The sequence below is a fragment of the Microcaecilia unicolor genome, chromosome 2, assembly GCF_901765095.1.
Source record: "Microcaecilia unicolor chromosome 2, aMicUni1.1, whole genome shotgun sequence".
Taxonomy (NCBI): domain Eukaryota; kingdom Metazoa; phylum Chordata; class Amphibia; order Gymnophiona; family Siphonopidae; genus Microcaecilia; species Microcaecilia unicolor.
Genome location: NC_044032.1, coordinates 341,484,290 through 341,509,233, shown reverse-complemented (window position 1 = coordinate 341,509,233; position 24,944 = coordinate 341,484,290). Strand labels below are relative to the sequence as shown.

Here is a 24,944-nt window from a genome sequence, read left to right as displayed (position 1 = left end):
GCACGGAGGTCAGTCTGGTGAGAGACACGGTGATTTATTTCCTATTAGTCTGGGGCTAGTTAGCGGTAATTACCTGAGTAAAAGACTGGGTATAGTCATACTGGGATCAGGAGATAAGCTGCTAATAACCGTACTACCTCGTAACATAGTTGTACCTTTTCCCAATTAGTGGTGTAATTTTACCTGGTAACCAGTAAGGATCAGAGAGTGTAGTGTGACGTATAGTTTGTAATTTTATCAGCCAGTATTTTTGTATTCAGCTAAAGCTTTGCCAGAGTTTCTATTTTGTATACCTTTTCATATATATCTATAATAAAAACTAATATATATTTCAGCCTGCTTTTTCAGTTGTGTTCTTCTCTCTCGGAAGTAATTGGTTAGGTTCCAATCCAAGGTTCCCTCCCCTAGACCGAGTACAGAGTATTCTGCATGCAGATAGTTCTGTTTGGGGAATCTTGGATGCAGATAATTTATTACCTGTGATAAAACGATCTTACAGGACTGAGAGAGACTAGCTGAGAATTCAGCTTGAGACTCTGAGGAGTTTCACTTATCTACCATTGGGAGTCTGTGACAGATGGCAAAGGTGAGATCTGGATATTTTCCTCTAGTCGGGGTAATTAGTTCTGGGTTGTTATCTGAGACGGACAGGTCTAGTGGACAGAACTTGTGGTCTGTGTATTTAGCTGCTAAGTATTTGGCATAAGACTGTTGGTGTGAGTTCTCCTATGATTCATTAGGATATCAGTAGTGATTGGTGGTGTTGCCACCCATTTAGTTAGTCCTTTGGGAGAATCATATTATATATATACAGTGGGGGAAATAAGTATTTGATCCCTTGCTGATTTTGTAAGTTTGCCCACTGACAAAGACATGAGCAGCCCATAATTGAAGGGTAGGTTATTGGTAACAGTGAGAGATAGCACATCACAAATTAAATCCGGAAAATCACATTGTGGAAAGTATATGAATTTATTTGCATTCTGCAGAGGGAAATAAGTATTTAATCCCTCTGGCAAACAAGACCTAATACTTGGTGGCAAAACCCTTGTTGGCAAGCACAGCGGTCAGACGTCTTCTGTAGTTGATGATGAGGTTTGCACACATGTCAGGAGGAATTTTGGTCCACTCCTCTTTGCAGATCATCTCTAAATCATTAAGAGTTCTGGGCTGTCGCTTGGCAACTCGCATCTTCAGCTCCCTCCATAAGTTTTCAATGGGATTAAGGTCTGGTGACTGGCTAGGCCACTCCATGACCCTAATGTGCTTCTTCCTGAGCCACTCCTTTGTTGCCTTGGCTGTATGTTTTGGGTCATTGTCGTGCTGGAAGACCCAGCCACGACCCATTTTTAAGGCCCTGGCGGAGGGAAGGAGGTTGTCACTCAGAATTGTACGGTACATGGCCCCATCCATTCTCCCATTGATGCGGTGAAGTAGTCCTGTGCCCTTAGCAGAGAAACACCCCCAAAACATAACATTTCCACCTCCATGCTTGACAGTGGGGACGGTGTTCTTTGGGTCATAGGCAGCATTTCTCTTCCTCCAAACACGGCGAGTTGAGTTCATGCCAAAGAGCTCAATTTTTGTCTCATCTGACCACAGCATCTTCTCCCAATCACTCTCGGCATCATCCAGGTGTTCACTGGCAAACTTCAGACGGGCCGTCACATGTGCCTTCCGGAGCAGGGGGACCTTGCGGGCACTGCAGGATTGCAATCCGTTATGTCGTAATGTGTTACCAATGGTTTTCGTGGTGACAGTGGTCCCAGCTGCCTTGAGATCATTGACAAGTTCCCCCCTTGTAGTTGTAGGCTGTTTTCTAACCTTCCTCATGATCAAGGATACCCCACGAGGTGAGATTTTGCGTGGAGCACCAGATCTTTGTCGATTGACAGTCATTTTGTACTTCTTCCATTTTCTTACTATGGCACCAACAGTTGTCTCCTTCTCGCCCAGCGTCTTACTGATGGTTTTGTAGCCCATTCCAGCCTTGTGCAGGTGTATGATCTTGTCCCTGACATCCTTAGACAGCTCCTTGCTCTTGGCCATTTTGTAGAGGTTAGAGTCTGACTGATTCACTGAGTCTGTGGACAGGTGTCTTTCATACAGGTGACCATTGCCGACAGCTGTCTGTCATGCAGGTAACGAGTTGATTTGGAGCATCTACCTGGTCTGTAGGGGCCAGATCTCTTACTGGTTGGTGGGGGATCAAATACTTATTTCCCTCTGCAGAATGCAAATAAATTCATATACTTTCCACAATGTGATTTTCCGGATTTAATTTGTGATGTGCTATCTCTCACTGTTACCAATAACCTACCCTTCAATTATAGGCTGCTCATGTCTTTGTCAGTGGGCAAACTTACAAAATCAGCAAGGGATCAAATACTTATTTCCCCCACTGTAGATATATGTGATAATCTATTTTTATAGCCAGATTTTGTATTTTGCTTTGCAATTTGCTACAGAATTATTTCTATATATATTTTTCTTACATAATAAACCTAATATATTTCATCTCTGTGGCATGGTTTATTCTTACAGCACAGCTAAGCTAACATGTCAGTCTGATTACAGAGGTATACCCCTGGATCCGAGTTTATAATATTGCTATCTAGTAATGTTATCTGATAAGTACCTCTAAGTGAGCACTACCACCTGGCTACCACATATCCCAGGTGGTAATCCCATTTTTGGCACACGCCCAAAACACATGGTAGAAAATATTTTCTATTTTCTACCGCATGGCGCTTACCTGGTGTTAATCGACCTGGCATTAATCGACAGTTTATGCATGTTGAACCCTTACCACCCGGTCAGCGTGTGAGACTTTACCGCTAAGTCAGTGGGTGGCGGTAAGGTCTCAGGCCAAAAATGGACGCGTGCTGGTTTTAATTTTACCACCCATCCATTTTCTGGCACAAAAATAAAATGCCTTTTTTCCAGGTGCACTGAGGAAATGGACCAGCTAACATTCAGAACATGTGCCTACACCAGTGCAGGCCACTTTTAGGCGTGCCTTAGTAAAAGGACCCCTAAATAAGTAATACTAACCTTAATTGTAGTGGCAATGAAATCAGGGGGTCTAGATTCAATCACATTCATTAGCACAATTTAAACAATGTGATTTTGAATGCAATATCATACATTGGCTTTACAATCAAAAATCAACTACACTCTCAGCATGTTACCAATATTACTAAAATCAACAATTTATAAAAAAATTGAATCAAAATTAACAAACGTTTTATGGGCAAACAAGACTCCAAGAATAGCCATAATGAAATTAAAAGCTGGGGGCGCTAGTGAGCTATTGACAGAGATGGACTTCTGATCTTACGTCTCCTGCCAACTGAACAAGGACTTCGGTTAGAATAGTATATTTCACAAGATATTATTCGCAAAATATATTGAACAGCCTCATTCTACTAATGTCAAACTCAAAAACCTCAAAAACGGAGCTCTGCGTTACCGCTGTGCCTGGATCTAAGAGACCAAAGTTTGATCCCCCGACTCCAGAAAACATGGCGCCGGGAAAATCCACGAGCACGCTAACAGAGTCGGTACTAGAGGAACTGCGAGCTCTCCGTGATTTATCTTCAAAACACTACGAAACAGGTCACGGAGGCGAATGGCTGCCTAGTCTGTTAGCTCCCGCACTCCCCTACCGTTAATCAGCACCAGTAGCGCTATCGACACAAAAAATTAGACCAGCACCACATTGGGCGACGAGCTGCAAATCAGGCTTCACAAAATGAGCAAAACCGCGGCGGCGGCACAGCAGGGAAGCGAAAGAGCACCGAAGAAACAAGCCGCGAAGAGCTTCTCGCGCCCAGCTTCACCCGCGATGGCGGACTCGGAAGCGCCGGCTAAACACATGGCGCCCAGTCCTTCTGCTACAAAGGAGCACTCCTCTGTGGAGTTGGCGAAATGCCTGGACGCGATTAGAGAGGAAATAAAAGCCTTTCGGGTCAAAATACTGGAGCATGTCGATGCTATAAGTTTGGATCTCAGAAAGCTGGGTGGCAGAGTAGAAACCCTAGAGGAAAGGCTTGATGAGCAGGAGGAACAGCAAAGCTTGCTGAGTTCACGCATTTCAAAGCAGCAGGAGCAATATGAGGAACGTAAGTATAAAATGGATGACCTTGAGAATAGAGGAAGAAGAGACAACCTGAGGTTCCGTGGAGTCCCTGAAAGCGGAGATATGGAAGATATTCAAGCGCTGGTGAGGAACCTATGTGAAAAAATTATGGGAGAGGCCTGGGACCCTGGTGCAGCGGCTATGGACAGAGCGCATAGAGTACAGGGCCAGAGACTCGAAAATAGACCCAGAGACATACTTGTGAGATTCTCCTCTTTTACATTTAAAGAGATGGTGTGGCAAAAAGCCCGGCAGCTTCCAACCCTGAAATATAACGAAGCCAGAGTCTTGGTGTTTCAAGACCTTTCGGTGTTTACACTGATGCAGAGGCGTGCCATGCGACCAGTGATTGAGGTGTTGAACAAAGAAAAAATTGCTTACAGATGGGCCTTTCCATTTGCCATTTGTTTTGTGATCAAGGGACAACAATGTAGGACAAGGAAGGTGACTGATGCCTGGAAAAGCCTGCAAGAGGCCGGGTTGACTGCATCGGAGACGGTGCCCACGGAGATGGCGGTGACAACAAAAGCACGCATGCAAAAGTGGAAGACAGTCCCATCGAATGCGAAGACATCGAGACTTCAGACTTGAAAGCCCAAAGAGGACTCTGATGTTTAAGAACAGACTGTGCATAAGGCTTAACTTGAGGTGGAAATGGAGGTTGAGTGCATGAGACTGAATGATGCCTAATGTGAGGTGAGCTGGTATGGTGGAGAAGGGTGTGTTCATATGCTGTATAATTGAAGATGGGGGTATGTGTGAAGTAGGGAGGCAGAACTGGGTGGGGTGTTGGCCTTCGGGGCCGCTTTCTTCTAGCTACCCATGCAATGCCGGAGGGTATTGTCTGGTGAGTGGATGTCAAAAGGGGAGGGAGGGAGGTCGAGAGTCAGAGGGGATTTTTTTTTTTTGGGGGGGGGGGGGGGAATGGGTATACACCTTTCTTAGAAAATGCGGACAGAACAGAGTTGGTAAATGGTGGGCTATAAGTTCTTCACTTATAACATAAAGGGCCTAAATTCTCCTTATAAACGGCACGCCCTTTGGCGGGAACTGCGTCTTGCGCAACCACATGTGGTTTTTCTACAAGAAACTCATCTCTTAAAAAAGCATGAAAAACTATTGTATTCCAAATGTTATCCACATGTGGTGTGCGCCTCAGATGTCTTAGGAGTTAAAAAAAGAGGGGTGGCCATAATGTTTCATAAAAATGTCACAGTGCAGATCTTGCATACTAGAAGAGATAAGGAGGGAAGATTCCTCTTTCTGCATATCAGGTTGGAGCAGGAGGAGTATACACTGGTTAGTGTATACACGCCCAATGAAATCAGGAGCGTTTTTTCCTGCACCTCCAGAGGGAGCTGCAGGACTTTGCTAGAGGGAAGGTGATAATGGCCGGAGACTTTAATGCGACCATGAAGCCTGGCTTGGATAAGTCGATTCCTCCTGCTCCGGCAGACTGTAGAATTGCTAGAGCATTAAATAACCTTGTTGAGGCGATGGGGCTGTATGATGGGTGGCGCTTGGGGAACCCTAGAGGGAGGGACTTTACTTTTTATTCCCAAGTGCACCCTGCTTACTCCAGATTGGATTATATTTTTCTTGATAAAACATTATCTGAAGGGGGGGAAGAATCCGATATAGGCCACATCACAATATCGGATCATGCCCCGGTTTGGCTTGTTGTTCCTTCCCTGAGGGAGGAGGAACGAGATAAAAGATGGACATTTAATAATAGTTTGCTGCAGGATCCTGAAACAGTAGCCAGTTTTATTCCCATACTAAGAGAGTACTTTGATATCAATCTGGACTCGGGGCCTACATTGGGTACCGTGTGGGACGCATTCAAGGCAGTCTCTACAGGACATTTTATTAAGTGTGCCAGTCAAAAGGCCAGAGTACACCGGGAGAGGCTGGCACATTGTATGGATAGACTGGCTATATTGGAGGATAAATACAAGACATCAGGCTCAGTAGTTGACTATCGAAAACTACAAGAGGTGCAATTGGAAATTGCGGGGCTGCACGAGGAAAGCTTGAAGTTTGTGAGTGCAAGGATGAAACAGATTCACTATGCTTGCACTAACAAACCTGGACGCTTGCTGGCTACCAAACTGAGACAATTGAGAGCTGATCGGCACATTTTAAGAGTTAGAGATGCTGGGGGTGTCATGACGCACAAATCAGTACAGATCAGGGATTGCTTTGCCTAATACTATGAGAACCTCTATAGAGAGGATGCCGCTGTACAGACTGGGGAAATTGATGGGTACTTACAGACAAGGGGGCTACCAACTCTCTCTGAAACACAAAAGAGAGAACTGGAGGACCCGGTGGGGGTAAAGGAGGTGATAGAAGTGGTGAAAGCATTACCAAGGGGGAAGGTGCCAGGATTAGACGGCTTCACAAATGAGTTCTTTAAGGCATATGTGATGGAGCTAGCGCTTTACCTGACGATGATAATCAATGCTGTCAGAGAGGGGGCACCTTTCCCTAGGACGATGATGGAGGCGTGGGTAGCGGTAATACCAAAGCCTGGCAAGGACCATACTGAATGTGCCTCATACAGACCCATCTCGATCCTTAATACGGATGTCAAAATCCTGGCCAAGGTGTTAGCTAACCGTCTGGGGAGGGTGCTCCCCTGCTTGATCCACCCGGACCAAGTGGGATTTATAGCCAAGAGACAGGCCTTGGATAACATACGCCGCACAATAGATCTTATATACACAACACAGAAAAAAAAACGGCTCGCAGTGCTACTCGGTCTGGATGCGGAAAAGGCGTTTGACTGGGTGCACTGGGGATATTTAGATAAGGTTTTGCATAGAGTGGGAATTGGCCAGCATTTTAGAGCCTGGATCCAGGCCTTACACTCTTTGCCGAGGGCTTGTGTGAGAGTAAACGGGGGGAATTCAGTGACATTTGCGTTGGGGCGCGGAACCAGACAGGGGTGTCCATTGTCTCCATTATTGTTCGCTCTGGCGATGGAACCCCTGGCAGCAACTATTCGTGAGAATAATGATATTACTGGAGTGCAGGTTAGAGGGCAGGAGTATAAAATTGCGCTCTTCGCAGATGATGTGCTGCTGTCATTAACGAATCCACTGGTTTCTTTGCCTAACTTAATGAAAGAAATAGGGGAATACGCACGGGTCTCGGGCTACAAATTGAACGCTAGCAAATCTATGGGCTTAGCTGTGGGAGTTCCACGGGGATTGATGGAGACACTGAAGACGTCTTTTGCATTTAAATGGGAGAGTCGTGCATTATGTTACCTAGGAGTTAAGATTACGAGTGACCTATCAGAGCTTTTTGAAGCTAATTATCCAGCTCTGAAGAGGGAGGTGCAGAAAGACTTAGACAAATGGGCAACTATGGGATTGTCTTGGTTCGGGAGGATCGCGGCGATTAAGATGAATATTTTGCCCCATCTTTTATATTTATTCCAGGTTCTTCCATTACGAGTACCCCGAACCTTTTTATCAGGTCTCCAGGATAAATTGATCCGCTTTATCTGGAACCAGAAAAGACCAAGGTTATCACGAGCTCTTTTATATAAAAGTAAAAGGTTAGGAGGGTTGGGAGTGCCGAACTTGTTCTGGTACTATTGTGCGGCACAGACCAGAGCGGCGGTGGACTGGTTTAGGAAAGATAGTTATAAATTGTGGATTGATATTGAACAGGATTTAGTGAGATCACAGAAATTAGCCCATTTAATATGGCTTCCTAACAAATTTAGGGGCAGAGTTGATATGTTCCCGCCCACAGTACAAGCTACGTTCTTCTATTGGGATCTTATGTTTTCAGAACGTCAACCGCCGGTATCAGGCTTAGCTCCCATAGCAGATAATCCAATGTTTGAGTCAGGTATAGGAAATATTACCTTCAGGAGATGGGCAGACTCTGGGCTGGACATGTTAGGTCAGATGCATGTAGAGGAGAAAATAGTGCCTTTTGTACAGCTGGTGGATGATTTTGGGATCAGGGATAAGGACTACTATGCCTACACACAGGTACAACACTTTTTGACAGGCCAGGCTTACAGAGGAAGCCTGAAGCGGGAGACGCATCCATTGGAGGAAATATGCGTAGACTCTAAGATTGAGCGAGGACTGATATCCTTCCTGTACGCACACTTGGTGGCCAATGCCAGACCATACGTGCAACACAGGAGGAGGTGGGAGCAAGAATTACATTTCACTTTACCAGAGGCGGACTGGGTGACACTGGAGAAAAGGATTTTGAAATCAGCTTGAGCAGTGAGTATGCAAGAGAATGCTATTAAAGTATTTTATAGATGGTATCTGACGCCGGTTAGACTGCACCACATGTTTGCTAGAGTGCCAAAGGAATGTTGGAGGAATTGCGGGGGAGAGGGGACTATGGGGCACATTTGGTGGTCTTGCCCTAAAGCAAAGGCTTATTGGAAGGGGGTACAAGCCCGTATTCAGAAATGGGTTGGCAAGTCTGTGAGGTGGCATCCTCTAATTTTCTTACTTGGGCAGCGACCAATAGGCCTTACGTCAGATCAGTGTCTTCTGTTGAGAGGATCCCTGCATGCAGCTCGTTTGAACTTAGCACAACACTGGAAGTCACCATCGGTATCTTCAATGGTGAGGTGGAACACCAAAGTGCGATACATATGTGAAATGGAGAGACTGACTGCCCAGAGAGCCAAAACTTTGCCTGCATGGGAAAGGGTGTGGGAACCCTTTCTAAAAAACTGTTCCGATTAATTGGTTTGAGTACAGAGCATTCGGAAAGGTGGGGGGGGGGGGGGGGGAGTAGAATAGGGGAAGTTATAAGTATTAAAAATTAAAAAACTTGAAGTAGAATTGGTGTTTATTCTAACATTGTTAACGAATGGATGGTATTACAGTTACACACTCATGGAAAGCTTGCGTGGCAGTGTGCCATTGTATATTGTTGAGCATAGAGTGGTTATTGTATTGATTTTGCAATGTTCAATAAAGACTTCTATAAAATTTAAAAAAAACACTACGAAACAACTTGTGAACTGAAAACAGAAATCATAAGCATAAACAACTCATTGTCGGCGTTTCAAACTCGCATTGAGGAGTTAGAGAAAAGATCTGATCTTGCCGCCTTACAACTCACCAGGATACAGGACGTGACAACTTCTAACTTTAAAAAGCTTGAACAAGAAATTGAAGACTTAGCTAACAGATCCAGACGGAGTAATATCAGAATTCTAGGTCTTAAGGAAGGCATCGAAGGTAACAATATGCTAGACTTTCTCAGTAAATGGATCCTTTCCATACTTCATATTAACTTTGAGCCTCTGCTAGAATTCGAACGAGCACACCGTGTGCCTTCATTCAAGAAATTAAATTAAACTCACCCCAGGCCTATTGTGGCGAAGCTGCTAAGATTCCAGCACATGCTGCAGATCCTGACTACTGCACGCTCCCACCCTGCTATTAACATCGACGGCAAGTCTGATCTAGCCAAAACAACGGCTAGGAAAAGGAAAGCATTCCTCGAGATCAGACCAAAGTTGAAATCCCTCAGAGCAAGATTTGGCTTGCAGTACCCTGCACGAATGACTGTCACATTATATAATGTTACCAAAACATTTGATTCTCCTGAACAACTACATGCATTTGGATCAGCTAATCACCAACTCGATGTCTTGAAAATCAACAAATTCATTCCTGCTACTTAATCTGCACAACTGTCCTGAGGAGACTAAATCTCCACTGTGTTTCATGTTCAAGGCGTTTGGATCTCGTCGTCCTAAAGACTTTCTATATCCTTTCAAATAACTCGCCCACTATTCTTCAAGTTTGATCGCCTTTGTAATGTTAATGCATATTCAAAGTTCTTTCATAAGCTCTTACAGCATGTCTGTTTAATTCAGATATATAAGTTTGCATATTTTAAAGCTACTTTCTTAAATTACTATCAGGCTTATTTTCGAAAGTGATCGCCGGGCATCTTCCGACATAAATCGGGAGATGGCCGGCGATCTCTCAAAAGTGGCGAAATCGGTATAATCGAAAGGTGCTTTTTTGACACCTTCGTCGCTTTCCCGTCGCTGAGCTGGCAAAAGTTCAACGGGGTGTGTCAGCAGCATTGCGAAGGCGGGACATGGGCGTGGCTACCAGATGGCCGGCCTTCTCGGATAATGGAAAAAAAGCGGCGTTAATCAGTATTTCGCCGGGTTTACTTGGTCCTTTTATTTTCATGACCAAGCCTCAAAAAGGTGTCCCAACTGACCAGATGACCACCGGAGGGAATGGGGTTGACCTTCCCGTACTCCCCCAGTGGTCACCAACCCCCTCCCACACTAAAAAAATAAAAATAAAAACCTTTTTTGCCAGCCTGTATGCCAGCCTCAAATGTCATACCCAACTCCCTGACAGCAGTATGCAGGTCCCTGGAACAGTTTTTGTTGGTTGCAGTGGACTTCAGGCAGGCAGACCCAGACCCATCCCTCCCTACCTGTTACACTTGTGGTGGTAAGTGTTGAGCCCTCCAAACCCACCCAAAACCCACTTTACCCACATGCAGGTGCCCCCCTTCACCCATAAGGACTATGGTAGTGGTGTAGAGTTGTGGGAAGTGGGTTTTGGGGGGATTTGGGGGGCTCAGCACCCAAGGGAAGGGAGCTATGCACCTGGGAGGTATTTGTATATATATATTTTTTAATTTTTAGAAGTGCCCCCTAGGGTGCCCGGTTGGTGTCCTGGCATGTCAAGGGGACCAGTGCACTACAAATGCTGGTTCCTCCCACGACCAAATGCCTTAGATTTCGCTGGGTTTGAGATCGCCGTTATTTTTTTCCATTATTGCTGAAAAAGAAAACCGGCCATCTCAAACCCGGCGAACACTGGCATTTGGCCGGGCCAAACCATATTATCAAAAGAAAAGATGGCATCTTTTTCGATAATACGGTTACGGCCAGCTGTAGCGCCGCCGCCAAAATAGATAGCTGGTGATCTATTTTGCCGGCGCCATTCGATTATGCCCCTTTATGTTATGTCAGTTTATTTCAGACATATTAGCTTGCTATTTTATGAAGCTCCTCTAACACATGTTACTAAATGTAGATTAGTCTGTTAATGATATTCAGTTTATACTACTGCAAAACAAGGCTTTAGCCGTCGTTATTGTCATTGCAATGAAGAATATCTAATTACCATAATTAGCTCACAATGATGAACCTAAATAACTTTTGTTACAGCTTGATCACCACTAATTCCCTGAGGCAATTATACTACAGTTACAGTCCTGAAACGATCTGTTCTCAATGTTTTAAGACTATGCATTTCTCTTCTTGTTGCTAAATGGATATTTTTTTCAGATGTGATTGTTCTATTATTAATATACTAGTAAAAAAGGCCCATTTCTGAGACAAATGAAACGGCTGCTAGCAAGGTTTTCCTCGGAGTGTGTATGTTTGAGAGAGTGTGTGTGAGAGTGAGTGTGTGAGAGAGAGAGACAGAGTGAATGTGCGAGTGTGTGTGTGGTTGTGTGACATAGAGTGAGACTGTGTGTGTGAGAGTGTGTGTGTGAGAATGAGAGTGTGCGGCAGGGGCGTCCTCTCTGTCTCCTGCCCTCCTTCCCACTCCCCCTTGTGTTCCCTCCCCCCCTTCCTTCCCCTCCCCCTCCCTTTTTTCCTCCCATCCCCCCTCTGAGCTTTAGGGTGGTGGCCCCCCTACCTCCGCGTTGAGGGTTGTGGCCCCTCCCTCCGCCTTTGAGGGTCGTGGCCCCCCTCCCTCCCTCTTTGTTTCTCTCTGTCGTTCAGGGTCCCTCCCTCCTTCCCTCCCTCCCTCCCACATTCAGGCTGGCTGGCTCCCACCCTCCAAGGTTGGGTGTGAGAGACACAGGAGGGGTGGCGGGGGTAGGGAAGTGTGAGCGTGCATGACTGTGTCTGTGTAACACTGTATGTCATACAGATTGATTTTGTGGGGGGGGGGGGGGCAGTGTCCCAGTATGTGTGAGAGTGCTTGTAAGTGTGTGTTTTTGAAAGTGTGTGAGAGTCTGGTAGGCACCAATATATGTCTGTGTGTGATTGTAAGTGAGTATTTGTGAAAGATTGAGAGAGCGTGGTAGGCAGCAGTAGTGCGTTTTTGTTAAGGCTTCCATACTAATTTTTATGTTTGGAGTGTGTGTGTGTGTGTTGTCTTAGTGTTCGATTGTGTGTGTGTGTGTGTGTGTGTGTGTGTGTGTGTGTGTGTGTGTGTGTGTGTGTGTGTGTGTGTGTGTGAGTGGGGCGGTGACACAGTATGTCTGAGAGTGAGTGTAAGTGTGTTTTTTTGAAATAGTGAGCAAGTCTGTTAGGCACCCACATGTGTCTGAGAGTGAGTGTAAGTGTTTTTTTTTTGGCAGGCATCAACAGTGCATTTGTTTAAGGCTTCAGTAGTAATTGTGCTGGTTTGACAGCCTTCCGCGATTTCCATCCTTGTTACTCTCCCCTGCCATTTCCCTGCACTGAGCTGCTTATGTGAAGGTTTATTCAGTGGTGCTGTGTATCTGTGTGAGTTGGAGACATTTAGCATTTGTTCGCATGGCTGCGTTTTGAATTTGGGGTGGGGGGGGGGAGTTGAAGTTGGAGGCAGCTTGTTTCAGGTGCCGGTGACGACGGCACAGTGGTTATTTTCTTGCTGGGAGGGCGTTTGCTAGGGAGGGTGCACATACCGGGAGCAGGAGAATGGGCGTCTAAATAGGACTCTCCTTCCAGCGATGTTAGTGTTCTCCATGCTAAACAACAGCTCCCGGTAATACCACACAACAGCATCCAACAGGGTGCCTTGTACCGCCATGCTGCCTCTTCTTTTGCTCTTGTTTACGGCAGGGTTGATGACGCTACTCACTTCTTGTCCCTCCCTCCCTCTATAGTGACGTTAGGAAACTGACGCCGCGGGTCCACGGCTTCCGCCTCTGCTCCTCCTCTTCTCCCTCCCTGCTGCCGCCTGCCACTCCAGTACAGTGATTGTGTGTCTGCTAAGGTGTTTTTTTTGGCATACGGCACCATTGCTCCGCCCTCGACGTCATGACGTTTGACGCGGGGGCAGGGCAGACAGTCATGGTGGAAAAGCGATCTACACCATGACCCTTTTAGAACGTTGGGAAATATGTTGCTTCATTAGAACGTTGGAGGAGCGTTTTATATAGAGAGATAATCAAAAGTGATCTCCTTTAAATTACCATGCTAAGTCAGTTTACCTCTGATATTCCAACTTACAATATCTAGAAGCTCTTTTAATTCAATCATTAGACATAGGCTAAACTTTGGATGGCTTTTACATTTTAATTTGCAAGTTTGCGGATGATTAGCTTAAACTAATACTAGAAATCAAATGTTAGCAAGTATGTTGGCAGATTTGTTCAATATAAAATTCCTGCTTATCCCCTTCTCTGTTACAGGCACTGGCACCATATCAATTACAACTTTCCTATAGTGACTGAGCTAGGTTTCCCTTAGCTCTTTATGTCTTTTTGTTTTTTCGTGCATGGGAGAAAATGTTCTTTATTTTGTTATTGCAGACATATGAAAGCAATCAAAATGCTCATTAGTAATGCTTCTGTCTCATACCAACCGCCATGACCAGTAACATATCCTCCAATACAGCTCTAAAATGTGTCTTCTGGAACGTCAATGGTCTAAAACATCCTGTTAAATGTAAGAAAGTATTCATGCATCTCAAAAAACTTAAACCTTCCATAATCTTTCTACAAGAAACTCATATTAACAATTTAAGTAAGTGGAGAAGTGGCCTAGTGGTTAGGGTGATGGACTTTGGTCTTGGGGAACTGAGTTCAATTCCTGGCACAGGCAGCTCCTTGTGACTCTGGGCAAGTCACTTAACCCTCCATTGCCCCATGTAAGCCACATTGAGCCTGCTATGAGTGGGAAAGCGCGGGGTACAAATGTAATAAAAATAAATAATCTCTTCCTATAAATGGTTGTCACAGTCAATAGATGCTCCTTCAATAGGCAGATGAAATGGAGTCGCTATACTTTTGCATAAAGATCGCCAGTTTAAAATTCTTGAACAGTTAGCTGACACTGAAGGGCGCTGGATGATTGTTAAAATAGAAATTGCTTCACAAAAACTATTGTTGGTTAATGTCTACGCACCTAACAGTGACACACCTGACTTCTTCCACGCTCTGTCTCAAACAATCTCTTCCTTTGCCCCAACCCCCATAATTATGGCTGGTGACTTCAATCTTCCCCTTGATTCTTGGCTAGATAGAAGTAATAATACTTCTAAACACATATCCAAAGCTGCCATTGCACTCCAATCCTCAATTTCTCAACTAAATTTAATAGATCCTTGGAGAACAAAATACCCAGATACGAGAGACTATACACACTTCTCCCCACCTCATAATAGTTTCTCTAGAATAAATTACTTTCTCTTATCCTCTTCAATGCTATCATTAGTACAAGAGGCTGCCATTTGTCCAACTGTAATTTTTGATCATGCTCCAATAATGTTAAATCTTTTCTCATGCCAAAACATAAACACCAAGTCCCCATTATGGCATATGAATGCTAATCTTTTATCGGATGTAAAAACCAAACAAAGGATAAATTACTTTATTCATGAATTTTTTCAAACAAAATCAGATTCCACAATCTCCCCTCTTACAGTGTAGGAAGCCTTCAAAGCCACCTTGAGAGGCAAGATGATCTCTATCGCAGCGTTTAAAAAGAAAGAACAATATGCCATGCTTGAAAAGTTAGAAAAACAAATTAAAGATAGCGAAGGAAATTTTCATACCACACAAGACTGGAAATTCTTGACAGAATTGTATCAACTCAAATATCAATATAACAGAATAATCAGTGAAGCAGCCACTCAGGAAAATTTTCAAACTAAATCATACTACTATAATGGAAACAATAAAAGTGGTAAGATTCTAGCTAATTACCTTAAACATAAAAGAACTAAAGTTCATATATCATCTATTAAAAACAATCAAAACAAAGTAGTTACAGCACCAGTCAACATATTGAAATCGTTTTACCAATTCTACGGTACCTTATATACATCCAGGGCTTTTTTTGAGGGGGTACTTGGGGGTACTGAGTACCGGCACCTTTTCCACTGTCTGCTAAACTTGACCCATGGTTCTCGTATTTTAATGAAAGAGCTCAGGTTCTACATACAAATTCTGCCTTGTCATAGATTCTATGACTGGTTGCAGGGGTCCTGGCTATTGTGGGGTGAGTCCCTCAATGATCACTCCACCCCTGAAGGGTGGCCTGGCATTTGAGTACCGGCAATAAAACAGGGCAGTGGGTAAGAAACCAGGAGTCCCAGAGTGAAGATGAACCAAATTTGATTAATCAATATATCGACTCGACACAACGTTGTGTTTCGGCCAAAAGGCCTACATCAGGAGTCTAGATGTAGGAATGGAAGTTGATCAAAATAATCCTGATTCAGGCAATATTGGAAGTTGAAATCTGTTTTGCAGAGGTCTTGAAAAAGACCTTTGTTCTAAAAAGATAGCTGGATCACTCGCATGAGCGTCTTAGCATTGAAACTGAAAAAACAGCTGATTTGAGTACCGGCACCTTTTTTGCTAGACAAAATGCACTGTATACATCTGAGGCAGATGAAGACAGCACAAAAATCAAAAACTTTCTTGCACATCTCAAGCATCCACAATGGTCTGATATGGACAATGAAAATTTGTCAAAAACATACAATATAGAAGAATTTCTTCAAGCACTTAAAGATCTTCCCCCTCACAAAACACCAGGTCCTGACGGCATTCCTGTGGAATTCAACAAAATATTTCATAACTCTCTTTCCACCGTCCTCCTCCAATTATATAATGTCATAGACCCCACAAATGTCTCTACTAGTAGATTTACTGAAGCTATTGTTAAAGTAATTCCTAAACCTAATAAAGATCCTCAAATAGTACAGAATTACAGACCCATCTCCCTCCTTAATACAGATTATAAGATCTAAGCAAAATTAATTGCAAACAGATTAAAGAAAGCAATTAGTAAAGTTATCTCTCCAAACCAAATAATCTTTATGCCAAATAGACTAATATCAGACAACACTAGGTTGTTCTTCCATATGCAACAAGCCTCCAAAACTCAAGATTGTCCTATTGTAGCAATGTCGTTAGATGCAGAAAAGGCATTTGACAGAGTAGAATGGAGATACTTATTTCAAACATTAAGCTGGTTTGGTGCAACTTCAGATTTTATAAATAAAATCAAAGTTCTCTACACCCGTCCCACTGCTAAAATAATTGCCAATAATCATTAATCTGAGACTATAGCACTACAAAGAGGTACGAGACAGGGCTGTCCCCTGTCTCCATACCTATTCAACCTGGCTTTAGAACCACTACTTCTCCCATCAACTCACATGCTGAGATAACAGGAATTATTTGTCAAAATGAACAGTTTAAAATCTCCGCATACGCAGACGATATACTCCTTTATATCTCCAACCCTGTGACCTCTCTTCCTCCTCTTTTCTCTCTTATACAATCCTTTTTGGTTTTCTCTGGATACAAAATTAATCAGTCTAAAACAGAAGTCTTGCCGCTTAACATACACACAGTACCTGATCTAATCCAACCATACAATCTTGCATGGTCCTCTAAAGGACTTAGATATCTTGGTATTAATCTACAATACACACTACAGGATACTATTAAATGTAACAGTGAAAAGATAGTCAAACTCCTCAAGGATCTTATATTGCAATGGCATCCTTTACTTATGTCCTGGTGGGGTAGAATAGAGACCATCAAAATGATGGTCTCCCCCAAAATAAATTATATATTAAGTATGATTCTGGTCCTTTTCCAATCCTCATTCTACAAACAAATAGAAAAACTTCTGACCACTTTTCTCTGGAAATCCAAAACCCCCAGAATTTCCTTAAAAAAACTAAAAGCTCCAAAGGAAGAACTTGGAGTCTTCTTTCCTGACTTCTTATTATATCACAAAGCATTCATTGCTCAACAAGGGTGTCACAGGTTTGCTATTGAAAAAGAATATGTCCCTATATGGCTGCAATTAGAACAGTCTTTATTTCGCTCTTTTCCTATGCGCCATCTTATTTATATGAAAATAGCCCCTTTCAAGTTAGACAACCCTATAATTAATATGACCAAAGTTTGTTTGCAGAATCTTGACAAACTGCTTGATTTGCCCATTCCCTCTACATCACGAATAACAATCTGGAATAATTCCAAATCAACCAAAACATATTCTATTGGGAATCCTGGACTAAGTGTAATATATGGACCATTCATGATCTTTGTCAAAAGGGCTGAAATAACTTATTACCTTTTAAGGAACTTCAAACGCAATTTCACCTTCCTAATACACAATATTTTCATTGGTTACAATTGTCACACTGTATTAAAAAAACTGACTTACTGTCATCTAATCTTACTCAAGAACCTTCCATATATGCATTTGTTGAAATACTAATGAGCAAAGGTCACATGGCTTCTAATATTTATAAGAAACTCCTTTCAACTCATTACAAAGTTAATTCTACACTACAGGAGACATGGGAAATAGATACCAAACACAAACTTTCAAATTCTATACAACCTAAAATTTGGTCATCTTTGACTAGGCCGCTTGCTTCGGCAAATATTATGCAATCAATGTTTTTCTTATATCACAGAGCTATATGGATTCCACGTAAAATGCACAATGCAAAACTATTAGCAACTAATTTATGCTGGCATTGTCAAGCTAATATTGGTACGTTAGTACATATGTTATATGAATGTGAAAAAACTAAATCTTTTTGGAAATCAATATGGAAAATAATATGTGAGATTTTCAAGCTTAACATAAACTTTACTTTATCACTGATATTTAAATCTTGTTCATCTGATATTTGTCTAACAGATCATTATAGTATGCTATTTGATACATTAATCACAATAGGCCAGCAAATGATATTAGCAAATTGGAAAAACTCAGTTTCTCTAAATGAGCATTTCTGGTAGCAATCTGTTTTGTTATACTACAAATACGAACTAGCTTCCGCACATCTAGTAGGAGCCGTCAGCAAGAAAAACCTAATATGGTCACCTCTTAAAGACTATATATCCACTCTGCAATAATTGTCTCATATGTACTAAATTAGTTTACTTCTCCCTATGCACAATATGTCTATGTATTTTGCACATTCTACATTACGTTGCAGTTTGCAATTTTGTTTTTGTATGAAAATTCAATAAAATTTCTGGGGAAAAAAATAAAGAAATTAAAAGCTAGTCCAAGAAATGGTGGAGTTTCCTAGTTTTTATGACTATCACATGTCTTTTCTCCTGAAACAAAATTCAATATTTATGCCCAAAGAGGAACTACTTAATTACCCTTCTTGGTTCTATATAGAAACTCATAAACATAAAGATGTGCCTTTACATTGCCTTCCATGGTCTCAATATACTAAGTTAAATAAGAATGTTTTGTTTATAACTCTTAATACTGTATTCAATGAACTTGACACTGTTGTTAAAAAGCCATTAAGGCATTCCATATTTACCCCAATATGGAACAATCCTACCTTTAAAATCAACAAAACTTGTATAAACTGGCCTCTATGGAAAAAAGCCGGCATATGGTCATTAAATCTAATATAATAAAACGCACCGTGAACGTTCTAATGAGGACAACGTTCTGAAAGGGTTCGTGGGGTTCGTGGGGTTCGTGGCGTTCGTGTTGTGAAGCCAGCAAGCCGTCTCTGCCCCGCCCTCGCGTCTAAACAAACAAATCCGGAAGCGAAGCGTCAGGGAAGGAGGCGGCGCTCCCGACGTCTACCCTCCTTCGCTGTGTCACAGCGAAGGGAAAGCTAGACGTCGGGAGCGCCGCCTCCTTCCCTGACGCTTCGCTGCACGAACCGCCACGGAGGTAAAGTTAAAAAGAATAAAAAAAAGGGATGCATGGATGCGAAGGGGGGGGGGGGAGAAGAGGGCGGCCCAGGCTGGGACATGGCAGAGAGAGTAGCATGGATGCGAGGGGGGGGGGTCATGGAAGGGCGAGAGGGGACTTGCTGGAAAAGGATGAATGGAGGCTGCAGGGGACAGAGGAGTATGGATGGGTATGGATTAGGAGGGCAGGGCACAGGGAGAGAGGGGAATTACTGGAAATGGATGAATGGAGGGGGCAGGGGACAGAGGAGTATGGATGGGCATGGATTGGGAGGGCAGGACTCAGGGAGAGAGGGAAATTGCTGGATAGGGAAAAATGGAGGGGCCAGGTGACAGATGAGCATGGATGGGCATGGATTGGAAGGGCAGGACTCAGGGAGAGGGGAATTGCTGGATAGGGATGAATGGAGGGGACAGATGGGCATGGATGGATATGGATTGCAGAGCAGGCCTCAGGCAGAGAGGGCAAATGCTGGATAGGGAAAAATGGAGGGGCCAGGTGACAGAGGAGCATGGATGGGCATGGATTGGAAGGGCAGGACTCAGGGAGAGGGGAATTGCTGGATAGGGATGAATGGAGGGGACAGATGGGCATGGATGGATATGGATTGCAGAGCAGGCCTCAGGCAGAGAGGGCAAATGCTGGATAGGGAAAAATGGAGGGGCCAGGTGACAGAGGAGCATGGATGGGCATGGATTGGAAGGGCAGGACTCAGGGAGAGGGGAATTGCTGGATAGGGATGAATGGAGGGGACAGATGGGCATGGATGGATATGGATTGCAGAGCAGGCCTCAGGCAGAGAGGGGAAATGCTGGATAGGGAAAAATGGAGGGGCCAGGTGACAGATGAGCATGGATGGGCATGGATTGGAAGGGCAGGACTCAGGGAGAGGGGAATTGCTGGATAGGGATGAATGGAGGGGACAGATGGGCATGGATGGATATGGATTGCAGAGCAGGCCTCAGGCAGAGAGGGGAAATGCTGGATAGGGAAAAATGGAGGGGCCAGGTGACAGAGGAGCATGGATGGGCATGGATTGGAAGGGCAGGACTCAGGGAGAGGGGAATTGCTGCATAGGGATGAATGGAGGGGACAGATGGCCATGGATGGATATGGATTGCAGGGCAGGCCTCAGGCAGAGAGGGGAAATGCTGGATAGGGATGAATGGAGGGGGCAGGTGACAGACAAACATGGATGGCCATGGATTGGGAGGGCAGGGCTCAGGGACAGAGGGGAATTGCTGGAAAAGGATGAATGGAGGGGGCAGGGGACAGATGGCCATGGATTGGAAGGGCACGGCTCACACTCTCTCTCTCATATACAATGTCTTTCTGACTCTCACTCTCACACACTGTCTCACACAGTATCACATTCACTCTCTATGTGCCACACAGTCACTCACACACTCGCTTGGTGTCATACACTCACTCTCACAGAGAATCTGTGTCTCACACACACACTCTCTCTGTTGCCCAGACACACACACTCTCTCTCACACTGTGTCTCACATACACACACTCTCATTCTCACACACACTCTCTCACAAACACACTCACACCCAGACTCACTCTGTCTCTCACACACTCATACTTTCACTCTGATTCTCAAACAGTCACTCTCACATACTCTCCCAAACATACACACTCCAAGGAAAACCTTGCTAGCGCCCGTTTCATTTGTGTCAGAAACGGGCCTTTTTTACTAGTGATATTATAAAAGACAAAACCTGGGTTCCCTCCTCACAGTTATGCTTGAAATTTGGTATTCCTAATACCCACCACTATAAATGGATACAACTTAAGCACTGCATAACTGCTACTACTGACATTACTAAACTTCCTACTGATCCTCCTAGTTATTGGCAAATTGGTAGAACTTTAATGTTATCTAAAGGAGCTGCCTCCAAACAGTACAAAATACTTCAACAAGCAAAATTCAAAGCACCTACTAATATTATGGAATCCTGGAAACATGATTTAAATCTTCAACTCGACGAACAACTATGGAATAAATTTTGGTTTAGAACTACACATACTACTAGATTTGCATCTACATCGCAATCCATGTTTTACTTGGCACATAGAGCTCTCTGGACTCCAAGTAAAATTGCCAAACAAAAAACATCAGTTCCCAAAAACAACTCGGAAAAATGCTGGTCATGTAATAAAGATAAAGGAATTCTTAAACATATTATTTACTCCTGTACTTTTATACAAGAATATTGGAGATCAATATGGAACACCATATCATCTATATTGAAGATACCAGTGTCCTTCTCATATAAAATAGCCATATTAGGATCATTAGCTATACATTGCCCACTGGATAAATATCAATCACAACTTTTGGATTTACTTCTCCAAACAGCATTAAGAATACTTTTCTTCTGCTGGAAAGACTTATCCAAGGCAACCTACTTAACGTGCTGGAATTCAGTATGTATACTTGCCAAATATGAATATGCAGCGGCTGAGAAGTATAATTCAATTACCAAATACAGGAAAACATGGTCTCCAAGATCAAATATGTAGTATTCTTGTGTAGATATGTTCTTTTAACTATCTGTTCTCACGATATGTCTACCTAACCATCGTTACAAATCTGTAACCATAATAATTGATATCTTTATCTTGTATCACATATGTATATTGTTTGATGCTCAGTTTATTGTTCATATTTGTATACTGGCTAACATTTTAGCCATTTGTGTTTTGTTCCATTAATAAAATTAAATAAAAATATTAGAAATAAAAAAAAATACATTGGCTTTACCATAGATATAGCTTAATCAGTTCCCATATTTTTTGAATACACTTGAAAAAATGTACATATTTTATAAAAAATCATCTTACCTTATTGGTGCAAAGTGCACTGCAGTCTCATCCAAAGTCCTCTCCTTAATCCTTTCACTGTCTCGCAAACACTGGAATTAGTCTCAATCTTGGATGTATTTTCAACCTGCCCTACCAGTTTGTCAGTTCCTCCTCTATTATAATGAGGAGATGTTCCCTAACAAGCAGATGTAATAAAGAATTTTGTAATAAGGAAAGTCCCTCTGGAATGGATTAACCCCCGGATTCTATACAGTGCGACTAAAATTGCAAATCTGAGCTTATTCTGTTTTGCACGTGCAACTTAATTGGTTAATAAGCCAATCAGCATTGATAATTGGAAGTTAACAAGCAATTATCAGTACTAATTGGCACTAATTAGGATTTGCATGCATAGCTCACTAAGGGGTCCTTTTACTAAGGTTTGCGGAAAAGTGGCCTGCGCTGGTGTAGACGTATGTATTGGACACGCGCAGGTCCATTTTTCAGCACACCTGCAAAAAAGGCCTTTTTTTGACCAAAAATGGACATGCTGTAAAATGAAAATTGGCATGTGTCCATTTTAGGCCTGAGACCTTACTGCAACCCATTGACTTAACGGTAAGGTCTCACGCATTAACTAGGTATTAATTGTCAGCTTGCGATCAATGCTGATGATTGCCAGGTTAGCGCCTTGCTCCGGAAAAGTTTCTGGCATGAGTAGCTGATGCACGTAAAAAATGAAATTACCGCCCGGGCCACCCGCTAGCCAGGTGGTAGTTCAAAATTGATGTGCGTAGGACGTGCCTATACTGCTTAATAAAAGGGCCCCTAAGTCTAGTCTATAAAGGAGTGCGTGCAAGCACACTGCATGGAGCTCAAAAAGGGGTATGGCCATGGAAGGGCCATGGGTGCTATGCATGTGATCAAGGAGGTTGAAGAAAACAGGAGATAGGATGACGTCAAAAAGTTGAAACCAATTTGGATAGTCCCTGTTTCCCATTCCCCATGCACAGTCATCATCTAGTACACTCAAAACAAACAAGGAAACCTATGAGCTGCTGCATCTTCATTGTTGTTCTTTATTGTTGGTAGCATTTTTATTTAATCTCACTTAAATTTTCAAACATGCCAGCTTGTGCAGCATACGGATGTACACAGACGCAGCATATTAACATAATAACTTTTCATAGGTAGAGTAGTAATTTGTTATAAATCATAACCAGTGTGTCATTTGGAGGGGCTGGTTATAGGGACACCCTAGCATGTGTTGTATTCATGCAGACATTTTTTCTCCTGGTAAAGGGTCACTAAAACAGACATCGTGTTATGAGAATCAGGTGCTCAACATTTAGAGCTTCTATCTATTTACTTACTTATTTATATCCCATATTAAACATGAATTATGTTGAAACCTGGGAGCATTTAAAATCTTTTTTTCCCTGTGCCTAGATTTAAAGAGAAAGATGGTTTGTGGGAACTTGTTCCTTTTGTTTTGTGGAACGCAGTGGTATATTATAAAAGCGCACTTAATATTGTTTATTACTACTATTTATAAGAGGGATATCAAATAATGTACACAGATGTGTCCTGGGAATAATGAGAAGCTATTGGATTTTGTTGGCTGCGAAGTGACTATTACATTTATTTGCATGTTTAATTTCCTTTTTGATGTGCTGACATCAAGAAATTTGAAATATTGAGGTTCCAAGGCTCCATTGTTGTAAGCAAACATAGCTGATAGGAAGTCTATTTTACACACTGCTCAGTCTTCATACTATGTAACATCTTTGAAGGAATCCAGAGGCAGCAAGTTTATGTTACATTCAGTTTGTAAAACTGGATTTCAGGGGTTTATAGGTTGCTTTGACAGTTTGCTAATGCTCTATGACTTTCTGATTGCCTTTAAAGTAAGCCAAGACTGTTTTTGGAAACATTTGGTGTCTTGGGGGCAGTAACAACAACCCATCAGCTAGGCAGTTCATTGCTGCTTATAGAAAAACTAGTAAAAAAGGCCCTTTTCTCACACAAATGAAACGGGCGCTGGCACGGTTATCATGTAATGGCAATTATGTTTTTAAGGGAACCGTTAGGAGAAATGTTCTGTCATGATAAGTAATAATTGGGAAGGGTATATAATGATTAATATGCTCCAGGGGTATGAGATACGGATTGTTCTATGTTTTTTTTTTTTTGTTTTAATCTTTCTTTTTTTTGTGATTTTTATTTATACTATTTTTTAAAGATAAAGAGTAAGCAGAAATTGTAAAATTTTTATTAGAAATATAATGGTTGTTTACATTTGCAAGATTTATTGATAAACAATATTTCTCGTGAAAACTTTGCTACAATGAGGTAAAAGCTTTCCTTGTTCAAGACCATCTATGACTTTTACAATTGCATCAGAAGACTTTCAAACTCGTGAAAATGTTACATACAGTTGGCCATGTGTAAACACTGCTTCTGGTAGGAAAATGGCAACTTTTCAAATGTTTGTCCTTGTGACTTGTTAATTGTCATTTAATTGTCATTGCAAGAGCCAATTTCACAGGAAATTGTTTTATACGTAAAGAATTAGGCCAACCCATAAAAGGGGGCCGACCACAACCGGGATGAAGGCCAACAAAGACAAGGGGAAGGGGGAGGGGGAGGGAGGGTGTGGGGAGGGAAGAGTTAAAGAAGAAAGGGGTGGGAGATAGGTGTATGGGAAGAAGGGAGGAGCGTATGGAGAGGGTGTCATTTTGTGTGCAGCAGACGGGAGAGGAGCAACGCTGGAGATATGTCAGAGCGGGGTGTAGCTAAGGGTGGGCCTGGGTGGGCCTAGGCCCACCCATTCTTGGCTTAGGCCCACCCAGTCCTAGTCTGTGAGCCAATTGCAGCTCTGGTGTTATTTTTGTTTTTATCAGTGCTCCAGCCTCCAAGAAGCAAGCAGCAGCCTCCTGCCTGCCTTGTTTGCTGCAGCTGCTGCTCGGGAGTCGAGCATTGGGGGGGGGGGGATGGGTACCTCCGTGTCTGCTCTGCTCCATTAATTTATTTTTCCTCTGCTCACTGATGCCTCCTCCTCCCCCCCCCTCCACACAC

At 42.9% G+C, this 24,944-nt stretch overlaps 2 protein-coding genes across 2 annotated transcripts in view; one reads left to right on the top strand and one right to left on the bottom strand.

Annotated features, from left to right (window-relative positions):
- The window catches only part of LOC115463687 (alpha-1,4-N-acetylglucosaminyltransferase-like), a 53,886-nt gene extending 31,881 nt beyond the window's left edge, over positions 1-22,005 (bottom strand). Inside the window, exon 1 of the mRNA XM_030194409.1 lies at positions 21,906-22,005. The gene's annotated coding sequence lies outside the window, so the exon portion shown is untranslated. The remainder of the gene's footprint in view (positions 1-21,905) is intronic.
- LOC115462060 (FERM and PDZ domain-containing protein 1-like) overlaps positions 1-24,944 on the top strand; it is a 325,564-nt gene that overhangs the window by 32,071 nt on the left and 268,549 nt on the right.